This window comes from Oncorhynchus nerka, unplaced genomic scaffold (assembly GCF_034236695.1).
Source record: "Oncorhynchus nerka isolate Pitt River unplaced genomic scaffold, Oner_Uvic_2.0 unplaced_scaffold_1381, whole genome shotgun sequence".
Taxonomy (NCBI): domain Eukaryota; kingdom Metazoa; phylum Chordata; class Actinopteri; order Salmoniformes; family Salmonidae; genus Oncorhynchus; species Oncorhynchus nerka.
Window position 1 is genome coordinate 29,730 of NW_027039933.1, and position 22,771 is coordinate 52,500.

At 48.0% G+C, this 22,771-nt stretch overlaps 1 pseudogene; it reads right to left on the reverse strand.

Annotated features, from left to right (window-relative positions):
- Nucleotides 1-20,155: 20,155 nt before the first annotated feature.
- Nucleotides 20,156-22,771, reverse strand: part of LOC115122615 (pyruvate dehydrogenase phosphatase regulatory subunit, mitochondrial-like) — a 46,178-nt pseudogene continuing 43,562 nt past the window's right edge.

Below are 22,771 nucleotides of genomic sequence, written 5' to 3' on the forward strand. Positions count from 1 at the left end.
AAAGAACGTTTCTCTGGTTAGCACCACCTTCAGATACAACATGTAGAACTCTCATAGAGACTAAAGAACGTTTCTCTGGTTAGCACCACCTTCAGATACAACATGTACAACTCTCATAGAGACTAAAGAACGTTTCTCTGGTTAACACCACCTTCAGATACAACATGTACAACTCTCATAGAGACTAAAGAACGTTTCTCTGGTTAGCACCACCTTCAGATACAACATGTACAACTCTCATAGAGACTAAAGAACGTTTCTCTGGTTAGCACCACCTTCAGATACAACATGTAGAACTCTCATAGAGACTAAAGAACGTTTATCTGGTTAGCACCATTATATCACCACCTTCAGATACAACATGTAGAACTCTCATAGAGACTAAAGAACGTTTCTCTGGTTAGCACCATTATGTCACCACCTTCAGATACAACATGTACAACTCTCATAGAGACTAAAGAACGTTTCTCTGGTTAGCACCATTATGTCACCACCTTCAGATACAACATGTAGAACTCTCATAGAGACTAAAGAACGTTTCTCCTGTTAGCACCATTATATCACCACCTTCAGATACAACATGTAGAACTCTCATAGAGACTAAAGAACATTTCTCTGGTTAACACCACCTTCAGATACAACATGTACAACTCTCATAGAGACTAAAGAACGTTTCTCTGGTTAGCACCATTATATCACCACCTTCAGATACAACATGTACAACTCTCAGAGACTAAATAACGTTTCTCTGGTTAGCACCACCTTCAGATACAACATGTAGAACTCTCATAGAGACTAAAGAACGTTTCTCTGGTTAGCACCATTATATCACCACCTTCAGATACATGTAGAACTCTCATAGAGACTAAAGAACGTTTCTCTGGTTAGCACCACCTTCAGATACAACATGTAGAACTCTCATAGAGACTAAAGAACGTTTCTCTGGTTAGCACCATTATATCACCACCTTCAGATACAACATGTAGAACTCTCATAGAGACTAAAGAACGTTTCTCTGGTTAGCACCACCTTCAGATACAACATGTAGAACTCTCATAGAGACTAAAGAACGTTTCTCTGGTTAGCACCACCTTCAGATACAACATGTAGAACTCTCATAGAGACTAAAGAACGTTTCTCTGGTTAGCACCACCTTCAGATACAACATGTAGAACTCTCATAGAGACTAAAGAACGTTTCTCTGGTTAGCACCATTATATCACCACCTTCAGATACAACATGTAGAACTCTCATAGAGACTAAAGAACATTTCTCTGGTTAGCACCACCTTCAGATACAACATGTACAACTCTCATAGAGACTAAAGAACGTTTCTCTGGTTAGCACCACCTTCAGATACAACATGTAGAACTCTCATAGAGACTAAAGAACGTTTCTCTGGTTAGCACCATTATATCACCACCTTCAGATACAACATGTAGAACTCTCATAGAGACTAAAGAACGTTTCTCTGGTTAGCACCATTATATCACCACCTTCAGATACAACATGTAGAACTCTCATAGAGACTAAAGAACGTTTCTCTGGTTAGCACCATTATATCACCACCTTCAGATACAACATGTAGAACTCTCAGAGACTAAAGAACATTTCTCTGGTTAGCACCACCTTCAGATACAACATGTAGAACTCTCATAGAGACTAAAGAACGTTTCTCTGGTTAGCACCACCTTCAGATACAACATGTAGAACTCTCATAGAGACTAAAGAGCGTTTCTCTGGTTAGCACCACCTTCAGATACAACATGTACAACTCTCATAGAGACTAAAGAACGTTTCTCTGGTTAGCACCACCTTCAGATACAACATGTAGAACTCTCATAGAGACTAAAGAACGTTTATCTGGTTAGCACCATTATATCACCACCTTCAGATACAACATGTAGAACTCTCATAGAGACTAAAGAACGTTTCTCTGGTTAGCACCATTATGTCACCACCTTCAGATACAACATGTACAACTCTCATAGAGACTAAAGAACGTTTCTCTGGTTAGCACCATTATGTCACCACCTTCAGATACAACATGTAGAACTCTCATAGAGACTAAAGAACGTTTCTCCTGTTAGCACCATTATATCACCACCTTCAGATACAACATGTAGAACTCTCATAGAGACTAAAGAACATTTCTCTGGTTAACACCACCTTCAGATACAACATGTACAACTCTCATAGAGACTAAAGAACGTTTCTCTGGTTAGCACCATTATATCACCACCTTCAGATACAACATGTACAACTCTCAGAGACTAAATAACGTTTCTCTGGTTAGCACCACCTTCAGATACAACATGTAGAACTCTCATAGAGACTAAAGAACGTTTCTCTGGTTAGCACCATTATATCACCACCTTCAGATACAACATGTAGAACTCTCATAGAGACTAAAGAACGTTTCTCTGGTTAGCACCACCTTCAGATACAACATGTAGAACTCTCATAGAGACTAAAGAACGTTTCTCTGGTTAGCACCACCTTCAGATACAACATGTAGAACTCTCATAGAGACTAAAGAACGTTTCTCTGGTTAGCACCACCTTCAGATACAACATGTAGAACTCTCAGAGACTAAAGAACGTTTCTCTGGTTAGCACCATTATATCACCACCTTCAGATACAACATGTAGAACTCTCATAGAGACTAAAGAACATTTCTCTGGTTAGCACCACCTTCAGATACAACATGTACAACTCTCATAGAGACTAAAGAACGTTTCTCTGGTTAGCACCACCTTCAGATACAACATGTAGAACTCTCATAGAGACTAAAGAACGTTTCTCTGGTTAGCACCATTATATCACCACCTTCAGATACAACATGTAGAACTCTCATAGAGACTAAAGAACGTTTCTCTGGTTAGCACCATTATATCACCACCTTCAGATACAACATGTAGAACTCTCATAGAGACTAAAGAACGTTTCTCTGGTTAGCACCATTATATCACCACCTTCAGATACAACATGTAGAACTCTCAGAGACTAAAGAACATTTCTCTGGTTAGCACCACCTTCAGATACAACATGTAGAACTCTCATAGAGACTAAAGAACGTTTCTCTGGTTAGCACCACCTTCAGATACAACATGTAGAACTCTCATAGAGACTAAAGAACGTTTCTCTGGTTAGCACCACCTTCAGATACAACATGTACAACTCTCATAGAGACTAAAGAACGTTTCTCTGGTTAACACCACCTTCAGATACAACATGTACAACTCTCATAGAGACTAAAGAACGTTTCTCTGGTTAGCACCACCTTCAGATACAACATGTACAACTCTCATAGAGACTAAAGAACGTTTCTCTGGTTAGCACCACCTTCAGATACAACATGTAGAACTCTCATAGAGACTAAAGAACGTTTCTCTGGTTAGCACCATTATATCACCACCTTCAGATACAACATGTAGAACTCTCATAGAGACTAAAGAACGTTTCTCTGGTTAGCACCACCTTCAGATACAACATGTAGAACTCTCATAGAGACTAAAGAACGTTTCTCTGGTTAGCACCACCTTCAGATACAACATGTAGAACTCTCATAGAGACTAAAGAACGTTTCTCTGGTTAGCACCATTATATCACCACCTTCAGATACAACATGTAGAACTCTCATAGAGACTAAAGAACGTTTCTCTGGTTAGCACCATTATATCACCACCTTCAGATACAACATGTAGAACTCTCATAGAGACTAAAGAACGTTTCTCTGGTTAGCACCATTATATCACCACCTTCAGATACAACATGTAGAACTCTCATAGAGACTAAAGAACGTTTCTCTGGTTAGCACCATTATATCACCACCTTCAGATACAACATGTACAACTCTCATAGAGACTAAAGAACGTTTCTCTGGTTAGCACCACCTTCAGATACAACATGTACAACTCTAATAGAGACTAAAGAACATTTCTCTGGTTAGCACCACCTTCAGATACAACATGTACAACTCTCATAGAGACTAAAGAACGTTTCTCTGGTTAGCACCACCTTCAGATACAACATGTACAACTCTCATAGAGACTAAAGAACGTTTCTCTGGTTAGCACCACCTTCAGATACAACATGTACAACTCTCATAGAGACTAAAGAACGTTTCTCTGGTTAGCACCACCTTCAGATACAACATGTAGAACTCTCATAGAGACTAAAGAACGTTTCTCTGGTTAGCACCACCTTCAGATACAACATGTACAACTCTCATAGAGACTAAAGAACGTTTCTCTGGTTAGCACCACCTTCAGATACAACATGTACAACTCTCATAGAGACTAAAGAACGTTTCTCTGGTTAGCACCACCTTCAGATACAACATGTAGAACTCTCATAGAGACTAAAGAACGTTTCTCTGGTTAGCACCATTATATCACCACCTTCAGATACAACATGTAGAACTCTCATAGAGACTAAAGAACATTTCTCTGGTTAGCACCATTATATCACCACCTTCAGATACAACATGTAGAACTCTCACAGTGACGGAGATGGTAAACATGACATCCATGTACTGATAATATTGTCCTCACATCAGTTCAGTTGACCAAGAACCTTTCCAGTGTTTGATGACAACAGCCGGGAGCCATTTTCACCCAGGTGAATTCCGTCTTCCAGAAAGTAGCCTATTCCAGAAGGAGTCAGACTTGTCGACGAAGGACAGACGCATTAACCACTGGGGAAGAGACCAAAAGACGGCTAAAACACTCAGTCCCCACAACGACGAGGAGATGGAATTGGGGCCAGAGACAATGAAACGTCCTGCTAACTTCTGTGCATTCTCCAAGAGTCTCTTAGCTTTACAGAGTTCACACACATAATATCATTAGACCCAATATGCAACACAACTGTTTTCAGAGCAGGAATCTGTTTCTTGATGGTGGGCATGAATTCTGATAACTTAGGGTTAGGGTGTAATACCTCCAGGAAAACAAAGGTACGGGTATTTATGACTTCCACCAATCTAACCACGGAGCTTCCCGTAATAATGGTTGATGGCTGCTGTCCACATCGAGCCGGAGCCCTCAACACAACCTGGCTGCTGTCCATATCGAGCCGGAGCCCTCAACACAACCTGGCTGCTGTCCATATCGAGCCCTCAACACAACCTGGCTGCTGTCCATATCGAGCCCTCAACACAACCTGGCTGCTGTCCATATCGAGCCCTCAACACAACCTGGCTGCTGTCCATATCGAGCCGGAGCCCTCAACACAACCTGGCTGCTGTCCATATCGAGCCGGAGCCCTCAACACAACCTCAGTAACGTCTTAAATCTAAATTACGGATTGCCTCTTATTGTCGTCCCCTTATGCCATAGTTTGGCAGTGGTAGGTGTTGGGACTCTGCTGATAGCCAGGTGTAACAGTGGTAAGGTGTTGGGACTCTGCTGATAACCAGGTGTAGCAGTGGTAAGGTGTTGGGACTCTGCTGATAACCAGGTGTAACAGTGGTAAGGTGTTGGGACTCTGCTGATAGCCAGGTGTAACAGTGGTACGGTGTTGTGACTCTGCTGATAGCCAGGTATAACAGTGGTAAGGTGTTGGGACTCTGCTGATAGCCAGGTGTAACAGTGGTAAGGTGTTGGGACTCTGCTGATAACCAGGTATAACAGTGGTAAGGTGTTGGGACTCTGCTGATAGCCAGGTGTAACAGTGGTAAGGTGTTGGGAGTCTGCTGATAACCAGGGGTAACAGTGGTAAGGTGTTGGGACTCTGCTGATAACCAGGTGTCACAGTGGTAAGGTGTTGGGACTCGACAGGTGAAATGTTACCGTAATACAGTGGGGCAAAAAAGTATTTAGTCAGCCACCAATTGTGCAAGTTCTCCCACTTAAAAAGATGAGGCCTGTAATTTTCATCATAGGTACACTTCAACTATGACAGACAAAAATGAGGAAAAGAAATCCAGAAAATCACATTGTAGGGTTTTTAATGAATTTATTTGCAAATTATGATGGAAAATAAGTATTTGGTCACCTACAAACAGGCAAGATTTCTGGCTCTCACAGACCTGTAACTTCTTCAAGAGGCTCCTCTGTCCTCCACTCGTTACCTGTATTAATGGCACCTGTTTGAACTTGTTATCAGTATAAAAGACACCTCTCCACAACCTCCAACAGTCACACTCCAAACTCCACTATGGCCAAGACCAAAGAGCTGTCAAAGGACACCAGAAACAAAATTGTAGACCTGCACCAGGCTGGTAAGACTGAATCTGCAATAGGTAAGCAGCTTGGTTTGAAGAAATCAACTGTGGGAGCAATTATTAGGAAATGGAAGACATACAAGACTACTGATAATCTCCCTCGATCTGGGGCTCCACGCAAGATCTCACCCAGTGGGGTCAAAATGATCACAAGAACGGTGAGCAAAAATCCCAGAACCACACGGGGGACCTAGTGAATGACCTGCAGAGAGCTGGGACCAAAGTAACAAAGCCTACCATCAGTAACACACTACGCCGCCAGGGCCTCAAATCCTGCAGTGCCAGACGTGTCCCCTGCTTAAGCCAGTACATGTCCAGGCCCGTCTGAAATTTGCTAGAGAGCATTTGGATGATCCAGAAGAAGACTGGGAGAATGTCATATGGTCAGATGAAACCAAAATATAACTTTTTGGTAAAAACTCAACTCGTCGTGTTTGGAGGACAAAGAATGCTGAGTTGCATCAAAGAACACCATACCTACTGTGAAGCATGGGGTGGAAACATCATGCTTTGGGGCTGTTTTTCTGCAAAGGGACCAGGATGACTGATGCATGTAAAGGAAAGAATGAATGGGGCCATGTATCGTGAGATTTTGAGTGAAAACCTCCTTCAATCAGCAAGGGCATTGAAGATGAAACATGGCTGGGTCTTTCAGCATGACAATGATCCCAAACATACCGCCCGGGCAATGAAGGAGTGGCTTTGTAAGAATCATTTCAAGGTCCTGGAGTGGCCTAGCCAGTCTCAGATCTCAAACCCATAGAAAATCTTTGGAGGGAGTTGAAAGTCTGTGTTGCCCAGCAACAGCCCCAAAACATCACTGCTCTAGAGGAGATCTGCATGTGTCTCATTTACATTACATTTAAGTCATTTAGCAGACGCTCTTATCCAGAGCGACTTACAAATTGGTGCATTCACCTTATGACATCCGGTGGAACAGTAGTGCATCTAAATATTTTAAGGGGGTGAGAGGGATTACTTTATCCTATCCTAGGTATTCCTTAAAGAGGTGGGGTTTCAGGTGTCTCCGGAAGGTGGTGATTGACTCAGCCACCTGTTTGTGTCTCAGCCACCAGGTCTCAACAGAGGGGTTTAAAGGGGGTTTGTGTCTCAGCCGCCAGATTACAACCCAGAGGGGGCTTAAAGGGGGTTTGTCTCAGCCACCAGATCTCAACCCAGAGGGGGCTTAAAGGGGGTTTGTGTCTCAGTCACCAGATCTCAGCAGAGGGGGTTTAAAGGGGTTGGTGTCTCAGTCACCAGATCTCAACCCAGAGGGGTTTAAAGGGGTTTGTGTCTCAGTAACCAGATCTCAACCCAGAGGGGGTTTGTGTCTCAGCCACCAGATCTCAACCTAGAGGGGGTTTAAAGGGGGTTTGTGTCTCAGTCACCAGATCTCAACCCAAAGGGGTTTGTGTCTCAGTCACCAGATCTCAACCCAGAGGGGGTTTGTGTCTCAGTCACCAGATCTCAACAGAGGGGGTTTAAAGGGGTTTGTGTCTCAGTCACCAGATCTCAAACCCAGAGGGGGTTTAAAGGGGGTTGGTGTCTCAGCCACCAGATCTCAACCCAGAGGGGGTTTGTGTCTCAGCCACCAGATCTCAACCCAGAGGGGGCTTAAAGGGGGTTTGTCTCAGCCACCAGATCTCATCCCAGAGGGGGTTTAAAGGGGTTTGTGTCTCAGTCACCAGATCTCAACCCAGAGGGGTTTAAAGGGGGTTTGTGTCTCAGCCACCAGATCTCAACCCAGAGGGGGTTTAAAGGGGGTTTGTGTCTCAGTCACCAGATCTCAACCCAAAGGGGTTTGTGTCTCAGTCACCAGATCTCAACCCAGAGGGGGTTTGTGTCTCAGTCACCAGATCTCAACCCAGAGGGGGTTTAAAGGGGGTTTGTGTCTCAGTCACCAGATCTCAACCCAGAGGGGGTTTAAAGGGGTTGGTGTCTCAGCCACCAGATCTCAACCCAGAGGGGTTTGTGTCTCAGCCACCAGATCTCAACCCAGAGGGGGCTTAAAGGGGTTTGTCTCAGCCACCAGATCTCATCCCAGAGGGGGTTTAAAGGGGTTTGTGTCTCAGTCACCAGATCTCAACCCAGAGGGGTTTAAAGGGGGTTTGTGTCTCAGCCACCAGATCTCAACCCAGAGGGGTTTAAAGGGGTTTGTGTCTCAGCCACCAGATCTCAACCCAGAGGGGTTTAAAGGGGTTTGTGTCTCAGTCACCAGATCTCAACCCAGAGGGGTTTAAAGGGGTTTGTGTCTCAGCCACCAGATCTCAACCCAGAGGGGTTTAAAGGGGTTGGTGTCTCAGTCACCAGATCTCAACCCAGAGGGGGTTTAAAGGGGTTTGTGTCTCAGCCACCAGATCTCAACCAGAGGGGTTTAAAGGGGTTGGTGTCTCAGTCACCAGATCTCAACCCAGAGGGGTTTAAAGGGGTTTGTGTCTCAGCCACCAGATCTCAACCCAGAGGGGGTTTAAAGGGGGTTTGTGTCTCAGTCACCAGATCTCAACCCAGAGGGGGTTTAAGGGGTTTGTGTCTCAGTCACCAGATCTCAACCCAGAGGGTTTAAAGGGGTTTGTGTCTCAGTCACCAGATCTCAACCCAGAGGGGGTTTAAAGGGGTTTGTGTCTCAGTCACCAGATCTCAACCCAGAGGGGGTTTAAAGGGGGTTGGTATCTCAGCCACCAGATCTCAACCCACAGGGGGTTTAAAGGGGGTTGGTATCTCAGCCACCAGATCTTAAGCCATATGAACGTTTATGGTAAATTCTGGAGCGGCGTCTCCTATATTGTGTTTTAGTTACTTGTATCGCTCTCTACTCAGAGCAGGTGAGTCTCCTGTATTGTGTCAGTTACCTGTATCTCTCTCCCCTCCTCAGAGCAGGTGAGTCTCCTGTATTGTGTTTTAGTTACTGGTATCTCCTCACTCCTCAGAGCAGGTGAGTCTCCTGTATTGTGTCAGTTACCTGTGTCTCTCTCCACTCCTCAGAGCAGGTGAGTCTCCTGTATTGTGTTAGTTACCTGTATCTCTCTCCCCTCAGAGCAGGTGAGTCTCCTGTATTGTGTCAGTTACCTGTATCTCTCTCCCCTCCTCAGAGCAGGTGAGTCTCCTGTATTGTGTCAGTTACCTGTATCTCTCTCCCCTCCTCAGAGCAGGTGAGTCTCCTGTATTGTGTCAGTTACCTGTATCTCTCTCCCCTCCTCAGAGCAGGTGAGTCTCCTGTATTGTGTGTCAGTTACCTGTATCTCTCTCCCCTCCTCAGAGCAGGTGAGTCTCCTGTATTGTGTGTCAGTTACCTGTATCTCTCTCCCCTCCTCAGAGCAGGTGAGTCTCCTGTATTGTGTCAGTTACCTGTATCTCTCTCTCCCCTCCTCAGAGCAGGTGAGTCTCCAGTATTGTGTGTCAGTTACTGGTATCTCTCTCCCCTCCTCAGAGCAGGTGAGTCTCCTGTATTGTGTGTCAGTTACCTGTATCTCTCTCCCCTCCTCAGAGCAGGTGAGTCTCCTGTATTGTGTTAGTTACCTGTATCTCTCTCCCCTCCTCAGAGCAGGTGAGTCTCCTGTATTGTGTTAGTTACCTGTATCTCTCTCCCCTCCTCAGAGCAGGTGAGTCTCCTGTATTGTGTCAGTTACCTGTATCGCTCTCTACTCAGAGCAGGTGAGTCTCCTGTATTGTGTTAGTTACCTGTATCTCTCTCCTCCTCAGAGCAGGTGAGTCTCCTGTATTGTGTCAGTTACCTGTATCTCTCTCCCCTCCTCAGAGCAGGTGAGTCTCCTGTATTGTGTCAGTTACCTGTATCTCTCTCCCCTCCTCAGAGCAGGTGAGTCTCCTGTATTGTGTCAGTTACTGGTATCTCTCTCCCCTCAGAGCAGGTGAGTCTCCTGTATTGTGTTAGTTACCTGTATCTCTCTCCCCTCAGAGCAGGTGAGTCTCCTGTATTGTGTGTCAGTTACCTGTATCTCTCTCCCCTCCTCAGAGCAGGTGAGTCTCCTGTATTGTGTTAGTTACCTGTATCTCTCTCCCCTCCTCAGAGCAGGTGAGTCTCCTGTATTGTGTTAGTTACCTGTATCTCTCTCCCCTCCTCAGAGCAGGTGAGTCTCCTGTATTGTGTCAGTTACCTGTATCTCTCTCCCCTCCTCAGAGCAGGTGAGTCTCCTGTATTGTGTCAGTTACTGGTATCTCTCTCCCCTCAGAGCAGGTGAGTCTCCTGTATTGTGTTAGTTACCTGTATCTCTCTCCCCTCCTCAGAGCAGGTGAGTCTCCTGTATTGTGTTAGTTACCTGTATCTCTCTCCCCTCCTCAGAGCAGGTGAGTCTCCTGTATTGTGTGTCAGTTACCTGTATCTCTCTCCCCTCCTCAGAGCAGGTGAGTCTCCTGTATTGTGTTAGTTACCTGTATCTCTCTCCCCTCCTCAGAGCAGGTGAGTCTCCTGTATTGTGTTAGTTACCTGTATCTCTCTCCCCTCCTCAGAGCAGGTGAGTCTCCTGTATTGTGTGTCAGTTACCTGTATCTCTCTCCACTCCTCAGAGCAGGTGAGTCTCCTGTATTGTGATCAAACAGACGTCTGACCTCAGGGAGCCCATCCCATAATGAAATGTACTAGAACATGAAGTATTGGACAACAAAGCATTGACACACCGTAAAGAAACACCGTTTCAGAATCAACACAACCAATTAGATGGGATATAGATAGATGGGTTTTACAGTCTCTCCGACATCCTCTCTGACAGAACCATTTAAATATGACCCAGGAGGATAACGAGGCTATAAACCATTTAAATATGACCCAGAAGGATAACGAGGCTATAAACCGTTTAAATATGACCCAGAAGGATAACGAGGCTATAAACCATTTAAATATGACCCAGAAGGATAACGAGGCTATAAACCATTTAAATATGACCCAGAAGGATAACGGGGGAATAAACCATTTAAATATGACCCAGAAGGATAACGAGGGTTTAAACCATTTAAATATGACCCAGAAGGATAACGAGGCTATAAACCGTTTAAATATGACCCAGAAGGATAACGAGGCTATAAACCATTTAAATATGACCCAGAAGGATAACGGGGGAATAAACCATTTAAATATGACCCAGAAGGATAACGAGGCTATAAACCATTTAAATATGACCCAGAAGGATAATGAGGGTATAAACATAACCCAGAAGGATAACGAGGCTATAAACCATTTAAATATGACCCAGAAGGATAACGAGGGTATAAACCATTTAAATATGACCGAGAAGGATAACGAGGGTTTAAACCGTTTAAATATGACCCAGAAGGATAACGAGGCTATAAACCATTTAAATATGACCCAGAAGGATAACGAGGGTTTAAAATATGACCCAGAAGGATAACGAGGGTTTAAACCATTTAAATAAGACCCAGAAGTTTAAAATATGACCCAGAAGGATAACGAGGGTTTAAACCATTTAAATGACCCAGAAGGATAACGAGGGTTTAAACCATTTAAATGACCCAGAAGGATAACGAGGGTTTAAACCATTTAAATGACCCAGAAGGATAACGAGGGTTTAAACCGTTTAAATATGACCCAGAAGGATAACGAGGGTTTAAACCGTTTAAATATGACCCAGAAGGATAACGAGGCTATAATCCATTTAAATATGACCCAGAAGGATAACGAGGGTATAAACCATTTAAATATGACCGAGAAGGACAACGAGGGTTTAAACCGTTTAAATATGACCCAGAAGGATAACGAGGCTATAAACCATTTAAATATGACCCAGAAGGATAACGAGGGTTTAAAATATGACCCAGAAGGATAACGAGGGTTTAAACCATTTAAATAAGACCCAGAAGTTTAAAATATGACCCAGAAGGATAACGAGGTTTTAAACCATTTAAATATGACCCAGAAGGATAACGAGGGTTTAAATATGACCCAGAAGGATAACGAGGGTTTAAACCATTTAAATATGACCCAGAAGGATAACGAGGCTATAAACCATTTAAATAAGACCCAGAAGGATAACGAGGGTTTAAACCATTTAAATATGACCCAGAAGGATAACGAGGCTATAAACCATTTAAATATGACCCAGAAGGATAACGAGGCTATAAACCATTTAAATATGACCCAGAAGGATAACGAGGGTTTAAACCATTTAAATATGACCAGAAGGATAACGAGGCTATAAACCATTTAAATATGACCCAGAAGGATAACGAGGCTATAAACCATTTAAATATGACCCAGAAGGATAACGAGGGTTTAAACCATTTAAATAAGACCCAGAAGGATAACGAGGGTTTAAACCATTTAAATAAGACCCAGATGTTTAAAATATGACCCAGAAGGATAACGAGGGTTTAAACCATTTAAATATGACCCAGAAGGATAACGAGGGTTTAAACCATTTAAATATGACCCAGAAGGATAACGAGGGTATAAACCATTTAAATATGACCCAGAAGGATAACGAGGGTTTAAACCATTTAAATAAGACCCAGAAGGATAACGAGGGTTTAAACCATTTAAATAAGACCCAGAAGTTTAAAATGTGACCCAGAAGGATAACGAGGGTTTAAACCATTTAAATATGACCCAGAAGGATAACGAGGCTATAAACCATTTAAATATGACCCAGAAGGATAACGAGGGTTTAAATATGACCCAGAAGGATAACGAGGGTTTAAACCGTTTAAATATGACCCAGAAGGATAACGAGGCTATAAACCATTTAAATATGACCCAGAAGGATAACGAGGGTTTAAACCATTTAAATAAGACCCAGAAGGATAACGAGGGTTTAAACCATTTAAATATGACCCAGAAGGATAACGAGGGTTTAAACCATTTAAATATGACCCAGAAGGATAACGAGTCTATAAACCATTTAAATATGACCCAGAAGGATAACGAGGGTTTAAACCATTTAAATATGACCCAGAAGGATAACGAGGGTTTAAACCATTTAAATAAGACCCAGAAGTTTAAAATATGACCCAGAAGGATAACGAGGGTTTAAACCATTTAAATGACCCAGAAGGATAACGAGGGTTTAAACCATTTAAATAAGACCCAGAAGTTTAAAATATGACCCAGAAGGATAACGAGGGTTTAAACCATTTAAATGACCCAGAAGGATAACGAGGGTTTAAACCATTTAAATGACCCAGAAGGATAACGAGGGTTTAAACCATTTAAATGACCCAGAAGGATAACGAGGGTTTAAACCGTTTAAATATGACCCAGAAGGATAACGAGGGTATAAATATGACCCAGAAAGATAACGAGGCTATAAACCATTTAAATATGACCCAGAAGGATAACGAGGGTTTAAACCATTTAAATATGACCCAGAAGGATAACGAGGGTTTAAACCATTTAAATATGACCCAGAAGGATAACGAGGCTATAAACCATTTAAATATGACCCAGAAGGATAACGAGGGATTAAACCATTTAAATATGACCCAGAAGGATAACGAGGCTATAAACCATTTAAATATGACCCAGAAGGATAACGAGGCTATAAACCATTTAAATATGACCCAGAAGGATAACGAGGGTTTAAACCATTTAAATATGACCCAGAAGGATAACGAGGCTATAAACCATTTAAATATGACTCAGAAGGATAACGAGGGTGTAAACCATTTAAATATGACCCAGAAGGATAACGAGGCTATAAACCATTTAAATATGACCCAGAAGGATAACGAGGCTATAAACCATTTAAATAAGACCCACAGAACGAGGTTATTGGGGAAGGGCGCAGGGAGGGCGCAGGGGGGGAAGTGGCGCAGGGGAAGGGCGCGCAGTGGGGAAGGGGCGCGCAGGGGGAAGGGGCGCAGGGGAAAGGGGCGGGCAGGGGGAAGGCGCAGGGGAAGGGGCGCAGGGGAGGGCGCAGTGGGGGAAGGCGCGCAGGGAAGGGGCAGGGGGAAAGGGGCAGGGAGAAGGGCGCAGGGGGAAGGGGCGCAGGGGAAGGGCGCAGGGGAAGGGCGCAGGGGAAGAAGGCGCAGGGGAGAAGGGGCGCAGGGGAGAAGGGCGCAGGGGGAAGGGCGCAGGGGGGGGCAGGGGAAGGGGGCAGGGAGCGCAGTGGGGAAGGGGCAGGGGGAAGGGCGCAGGGGAAGGGGCGCAGGGGGAATGGCGCAGGGGAAGGGCGCAGGGGAAGGCGCAGGGGAAGGGGCGCAGGGGGGAGGACCAGGCTAGAGGATGAAGACAGGACAAAACAGATGTGGGACCAGGCTAGAGGATGAAGACAGGACAAAACAGATGTGGGACCAGGCTAGAGGATGAAGACAGGACAAACAGATGTGGGACCAGGCTAGAGGATGAAGACAGGACAAACAGATGTGGGACCAGGCTAGAGGATGAAGACAGGACAAAACAGATGTGGGACCAGGCTAGAGGATGAAGACAGGACAAACAGATGTGGGACCAGGCTAGAGGATGAAGACAGGACAAACAGATGTGGGACCAGGCTAGAGGATGAAGACAGGACAAACAGATGTGGGACCAGGCTAGAGGATGAAGACAGGACAAACAGATGTGGGACCAGGCTAGAGGATGAAGACAGGACAAACAGATGTGGGACCAGGCTAGAGGATGAAGACAGGACAAAACAGATGTGGGACCAGGCTAGAGGATGAAGACAGGACAAACAGATGTGGGACCAGGCTAGAGGATGAAGACAGGACAAAACAGATGTGGGACCAGGCTAGAGGATGAAGACAGGACAAAACAGATGTGGGACCAGGCTAGAGGATGAAGACAGGACAAACAGATGTGGGACCAGGCTAGAGGATGAAGACAGGACAAACAGATGTGGGACCAGGCTAGAGGATGAAGACAGGACAAACAGATGTGGGACCAGGCTAGAGGATGAAGACAGGACAAACAGATGTGGGACCAGGCTAGAGGATGAAGACAGGACAAACAGATGTGGGACCAGGCTAGAGGATGAAGACAGGACAAAACAGATGTGGGACCAGGCTAGAGGATGAAGACAGGACAAACAGATGTGGGACCAGGCTAGAGGATGAAGACAGGACAAACAGATGTGGGACCAGGCAAGAGGATGAAGACAGGACAAAACAGATGTGGGACCAGGCTAGAGGATGAAGACAGGACAAAACAGATGTGGGACCAGGCTAGAGGATGAAGACAGGACAAAACAGATGTGGGACCAGGCTAGAGGATGAAGACAGGACAAAACAGATGTGGGACCAGGCTAGAGGATGAAGACAGGACAAACAGATGTGGGACCAGGCTAGAGGATGAAGACAGGACAAACAGATGTGGGACCAGGCTAGAGGATGAAGACAGGACAAAACAGATGTGGGACCAGGCTAGAGGATGAAGACAGGACAAACAGATGTGGGACCAGGCTAGAGGATGAAGACAGGACAAAACAGATGTGGGACCAGGCTAGAGGATGAAGACAGGACAAACAGATGTGGGACCAGGCTAGAGGATGAAGACAGGACAAAACAGATGTGGGACCAGGCTAGAGGATGAAGACAGGACAAACAGATGTGGGACCAGGCTAGAGGATGAAGACAGGACAAAACAGATGTGGGACCAGGCTAGAGGATGAAGACAGGACAAACAGATGTGGGACCAGGCTAGAGGATGAAGACAGGACAAACAGATGTGGGACCAGGCTAGAGGATGAAGACAGGACAAACAGATGTGGGACCAGGCTAGAGGATGAAGACAGGACAAACAGATGTGGGACCAGGCTAGAGGATGAAGACAGGACAAACAGATGTGGGACCAGGCTAGAGGATGAAGACAGGATAAACAGATGTGGGACCAGGCCAGAGGATGAAGACAGGACAAAACAGATGTGGGACCAGGCTAGAGGATGAAGACAGGACAAAACAGATGTGGGACCAGGCTAGAGGATGAAGACAGGACAAACAGATGTGGGACCAGGCTAGAGGATGAAGACAGGACAAACAGATGTGGGACCAGGCTAGAGGATGAAGACAGGACAAACAGATGTGGGACCAGGCTAGAGGATGAAGACAGGACAAAACAGATGTGGGACCAGGCTAGAGGATGAAGACAGGACAAAACAGATGTGGGACCAGGCTAGAGGATGAAGACAGGACAAAACAGATGTGGGACCAGGCTAGAGGATGAAGACAGGACAAAACAGATGTGGGACCAGGCTAGAGGATGAAGACAGGACAAACAGATGTGGGACCAGGCTAGAGGATGAAGACAGGACAAACAGATGTGGGACCAGGCTAGAGGATGAAGACAGGACAAACAGATGTGGGACCAGGCTAGAGGATGAAGACAGGACAAACAGATGTGGGACCAGGCTAGAGGATGAAGACAGGACAAAACAGATGTGGGACCAGGCTAGAGGATGAAGACAGGACAAACAGATGTGGGACCAGGCTAGAGGATGAAGACAGGACAAACAGATGTGGGACCAGGCTAGAGGATGAAGACAGGACAAAACAGATGTGGGACCAGGCTAGAGGATGAAGACAGGACAAACAGATGTGGGACCAGGCTAGAGGATGAAGACAGGACAAAACAGATGTGGGACCAGGCTAGAGGATGAAGACAGGACAAACAGATGTGGGACCAGGCTAGAGGATGAAGACAGGACAAACAGATGTGGGACCAGGCTAGAGGATGAAGACAGGACAAACAGATGTGGGACCAGGCTAGAGGATGAAGACAGGACAAAACAGATGTGGGACCAGGCTAGAGGATGAAGACAGGACAAACAGATGTGGGACCAGGCTAGAGGATGAAGACAGGACAAAACAGATGTGGGACCAGGCTAGAGGATGAAGACAGGACAAAACAGATGTGGGACCAGGCTAGAGGATGAAGACAGGACAAAACAGATGTGGGACCAGGCTAGAGGATGAAGACAGGACAAAACAGATGTGGGACCAGGCTAGAGGATGAAGACAGGACAAACAGATGTGGGACCAGGCTAGAGGATGAAGACAGGACAAAACAGATGTGGGACCAGGCTAGAGGATGAAGACAGGACAAAACAGATGTGGGACCATATCATAGCAGGATAGTTTTATTCTGTACAAAGTGTTTCAGTCTGATAAACATGGTACAACTCATCAAATCTGTGCTACTTATTTACACCTTCACTCGTATACAAAAATACCTTTATTTGGAACATTTCTACTTTCTCTACACAGACACCCATCCAGAGGGAGATCGATAGGAAATCACCCACCAACCACGAGGCCTCCCATTGGACAGCGCGTTTCCACCAATAAGAGGGAATTTAACATGGCTGTTCCCTTCTCCATCACGCCACCCCCTCATATAACCACTACTGTCCTCCCCACCGTACTCACTCAGACCAGCACGACTTTAAGAGGTTCAGATATACAGTTAATATATGGTTATCACGTGATATGTAGAGGAGGGACGCACTGAGAGGCAGTCTGACAGACAGACAACTCTGGACCTGGGGGGGCCAGTCCTGACAGACAACTCTGGACCTGGGGGGGGGGCAGTCCTGACAGACAACTCTGGACCTGGGGGGGGGTCAGACAGACAACTCTGGACCTGGGGGCAGTCCTGACAGACAACTCTGGACCTGGGGGCCAGTCCAGACAGACAGACAACTCTGGACCTGGGGGGCCACTCTGGACCTGGGGGGCAGTCCAGACAGACAACTCTGGACCTGGGGGGCCAGTCTGACAGACAGACAACTATGGACCTGGGGGGAGCCAGTCCTGACAGACAGACAACTCTGGACCTGGGGGGCCAGTCTGACAGACAGACAACTCTGGACCTGGGGGGCAGTCTGACAGACAGACAACTCTGGACCTGGGGGGGGGGCAGTCCTGACAGACAGACAACTCTGGACCTGGGGGGGCCAGTCCAGACAGACAACTCTGGACCTGGGGGGGGGGGGCAGTCTGACAGACAACTCTGGACCTGGGGGGCAGTCCTGACAGACAACTCTGGACCTGGGGGGCCAGTCCAGACAGACAACTCTGGACCTGGGGGGCCAGTCCTGACAGACAACTCTGAACCTGGGGGGCCAGTCCAGACAGACAACTCTGGACCTGGGGGCAGTCCTGACAGACAACTCTGGACCTGGGGAGGGCCAGTCCAGACAGACAACTCTGGACCTGGGGGGCAGTCCAGACAGACAACTCTGGACCTGGGGAGGCAGTCCTGACAGACAACTCTGGACCTGGGGGGCCAGTCCAGACAGACAACTCTGGACCTGGGGGGCAGTCAGACAGACAACTCTGGACCTGGGGGCAGTCTGACAGACAACTCTGGACCTGGGGGGCCAGTCCAGACAGACAGACAACTCTGGACCTGGGGGCCACTCTGGACCTGGGGGGGCAGTCCAGACAGACAACTCTGGACCTGGGGGAGCCAGTCCTGACAGACAGACAACTATGGACCTGGGGGGCCAGTCCTGACAGACAGACAACTCTGGACCTGGGGGCCAGTCTGACAGACAGACAACTCTGGACCTGGGGGGGCAGTCCTGACAGACAGACAACTCTGGACCTGGGGGGGCAGTCTGACAGACAGACAACTCTGGACCTGGGGGGCCAGTCCTGACAGACAGACAACTCTGGACCTGGGGGGCCAGTCCTGACAGACAGACAACTCTGGACCTGGGGGCCAGTCCTGACAGACAGACAACTCTGGACCTGGGGGGCCAGTCCTGACAGACAGACAACTCTGGACCTGGGGGTCAGTCCTGACAGACAACTCTGGACCTGGGGGGGGGGCAGTCCTGACAGACAGACAACTCTGGACCTGGGGGGCAGTCCTGACAGACAGACAACTCTGGAACTGGGGGCCAGTCCTGACAGACAGACAACTCTGGACCTGGGGGGACAGTCCTGACAGACAGACAACTCTGGAACTGGGGGGCCAGTCCTGACAGACAGACAACTCTGGACCTGGGGGGGCCAGTCCAGACAGACAACTCTGGACCTGGGGGCCAGTCCTGACAGACAGACAACTCTGGACCTGGGGGTCAGTCTGACAGACAGACAACTCTGGACCTGGGGGGGCAGTCCTGACAGACAACTCTGGACCTTGGGGGCCAGTCCCGACAGACAGACAACTCTGGACCTGGGGGCAGTCCTGACAGACAGACAACTCTGGACCTTGGGGGGGGCAGTCCTGACTGACAGACAACTCTGGACCTGGGGGCAGTCTGACAGACAGACAACTCTGGACCTGGGGGCAGTCCTGACTGACAGACAACTCTGGACCTGGGGGCAGTCCTGACTGACAGACAACTCTGGACCTGGGGGGCCAGTCCTGACAGACAGACAACTCTGGACCTGGGGGGGGGACAGTCCTGACAGACAGACAACTCTGGAACTGGGGGGCCAGTCCTGACAGACAGACAACTCTGGACCTGGGGGGGCCAGTCCAGACAGACAACTCTGGACCTGGGGGGCCAGTCCTGACAGACAGACAACTCTGGACCTGGGGGTCAGTCCTGACAGACAGACAACTCTGGACCTGGGGGTCAGTCCTGACAGACAGACAACTCTGGACCTGGGGGGGGGGCAGTCCTGACAGACAACTCTGGACCTTGGGGGCCAGTCCCGACAGACAGACAACTCTGGACCTGGGGGCAGTCCTGACTGACAGACAACTCTGGACCTGGGGGCCAGTCCTGACAGACAGACAACTCTGGACCTGGGGGGGGCAGTCCTGACTGACAGACAACTCTGGACCTGGGGGGGCAGTCCTGACAGACAGACAACTCTGGACCTGGGGGGCAGTCCTGACTGACAGACAACTCTGGACCTGGGGGGCAGTCTGACTGACAGACAACTCTGGACCTGGGGGCAGTCCTGACTGACAGACAACTCTGGACCTGGGGGCCAGTCCTGACAGACAGACAACTCTGGACCTGGGGGGGGCAGTCTGACAGACAGACAACTCTGGAGTTTTTGGTATCTTGTAGATATTGCACTATGAAAGAGAAGGGGAGAGAGAGGGATGGGGGGGCAGGGGATTGATTGTGCGTTAAATGGTACTCCCCTTCAGCGTGGGAGCGAGAGGCAGAGAACAGATCGGCACCAGAAGGGTGGAGCGAGAGAAAGGTTAAAGGGTCATGTCTGGAGGAGTTCACCCTTCACTCAGACCCCTCTTCTTAGATCCTACATTCCTTCCTCCTCCTCATTTGCCCTGAAAGTTACTGAGCTCCATCTCATCTTTGCGTCGTCTCTGCTGGGCGAACAGAGAGCTGAAGGGGTACAGCTTGGCCTTGGCTGGGTATCTCTGTCCTGCTATATCCACCTCGTAATCTCCCCTGTTGATGAAGTCTGGGGTCACCGCGGCAGGGGAGCCGTCCAGGGAGGGCGGCGAGACAAAGCCCAGACACACGTGTCTCTCCAGGGTGTAGGAGTAGGCAGAGGAGGTGGTGGTACCACACAGCTCCCCATTCCTGAAGAGACAGAGAGAAAGAGAGAGAGAGACAGAGAGAGAGAGACAGAGACAGAGAGACAGAGACAGAGAAAGAGAGATAGACGAGATGACAGAGAGAGACCGAGACAGAGAGAGAGAGACAGAGACAGAGAGACAGAGAAAGAGACAGAGAGAGAAAGAGAGAGAGAGCGGCAGAGAGAGAGAGACAGAGAAAGAGAGATAGACGAGATGACAGAGAGAGAGAAAGAGAGAGAGAAAGAGAGAGAGACAGAGAGAAAGAGAGAGAGCGACAGAGAGAGAGACAGAGAAAGAGACGAGACAGAGAGAAAGAGAGAGAGCGACAGAGAGAGAGACAGAGAAAGAGACAGAGAGAGAGAGATAGACGAGATGACAGAGAGAGAAAGAGAGAGAGCGAGAGAGAGAGAGACAGAGAGAAAGAGACGAGACAGAGAGCATTAGATGGTGAAAATAAAATATTATTGATCCTGTAACCCTCTGATAGCCTCTTCATCCAGACTGTGTGTGTAAGGCAGTTTAGGGGTTCAGAGGCTAGGGCAGTTTAGGGGTTCAGAGGCTAGGGCAGTTTATGGGTTCAGAGGCTAGGGCAGTTTAGGGGTTCAGAGGCTTTAGGGGTTCAGTTTAGGGTTCAGAGGCTAGGGCAGTTTAGGGGTTCAGAGGCTAGGGCAGTTTAGGGGTTCAGAGGCTAGGGCAGTTTATGGGTTCAGAGGCTAGGGCAGTTTAGGGGTTCAGAGGCTAGGGCAGTTTAGGGGTTCAGAGGCTAGGGCAGTTTAGGGGTTCAGAGGCTAGGGCAGTTTAGGGGTTCAGAGGCTAGGGCAGTTTAGGGGTTCAGAGGCTAGGGCAGTTTAGGGGTTCAGAGGCTAGGGCAGTTTAGGGTTCAGAGGCTAGGGCAGTTTAGGGGTTCAGAGGCTAGGGCAGTTTAGGGGTTCAGAGGCTAGGGCAGTTTAGGGGTTCAGAGGCTAGGGCAGTTTAGGGGTTCAGAGGCTAGGGCAGTTTAGGGGTTCAGAGGCTAGGGCAGTTTAGGGGTTCAGAGGCTAGGGCAGTTTAGGGTTCAGAGGCTAGGGCAGTTTAGGGGTTCAGAGGCTAGGGCAGTTTAGGGGTTCAGAGGCTAGGGCAGTTTAGGGGTTCAGAGGCTAGGGCAGTTTAGGGGTTCAGAGGCTAGGGCAGTTTATGGGTTCAGAGGCTAGGGCAGTTTAGGGGTTCAGAGGCTAGGGCAGTTTAGGGGTTCAGAGGCTAGGGCAGTTTAGGGGTTCAGAGGCTAGGGCAGTTTAGGGGTTCAGAGGCTAGGGCAGTTTAGGGGTTCAGAGGCTAGGCCAGTTTAGGGGTTCAGAGGCTAGGGCAGTTTAGGGGTTCAGAGGCTAGGGCAGTTTATGGGTTCAGAGGCTAGGGCAGTTTATGGGTTCAGAGGCTAGGGCAGTTTATGGGTTCAGAGGCTAGGGCAGTTTAGGGGTTCAGAGGCTAGGGCAGTTTAGGGGTTCAGAGGCTAGGGCAGTTTAGGGGTTCAGAGGCTAGGGCAGTTTATGGGTTCAGAGGCTAGGGCAGTTTATGGGTTCAGAGGCTAGGGCAGTTTATGGGTTCAGAGGCTAGGGCAGTTTATGGGTTCAGAGGCTAGGGCAGTTTAGGGGTTCAGAGGCTAGGGCAGTTTATGGGTTCAGAGGCTAGGGCAGTTTAGGGGTTCAGAGGCTAGGGCAGTTTAGGGGTTCAGAGGCTTGTCTAACCTGTAGATGGGTTCTCCCCACCAGGGCCACAAGGCCCAGCTCTGTGTCATGTTTAGGGGTTCAGAGGCTTGTCTAACCTGTAGATGGGTTCTCCCCACCAGGGCCACAGGTCCAGCTCTGTGTCATGATCCTCCAGGACCAACATGATGAAGCGACGGCTCACCCCCTCCTGACGCTGATGCAGCAGAGACGCTCGACCCAGGAAGTCTATGTCCTGGAGGAGGGGACAGAGACGAGGAGGAGACAGAGAGGAGGAGGAGGAGGGGACAGAGAGAGGAGGAGGAGGAGGGGACAGAGAGAGGAGGAGGAGGAGGACAAGAGAGAGGAGGAGGAGGGGACAGAGAGGAGGAGGAGGAGGGGACAGAGAGAGGAGGAGGAGGAGGGGACAGAGAGGAGGAGGAGGAGGGGACA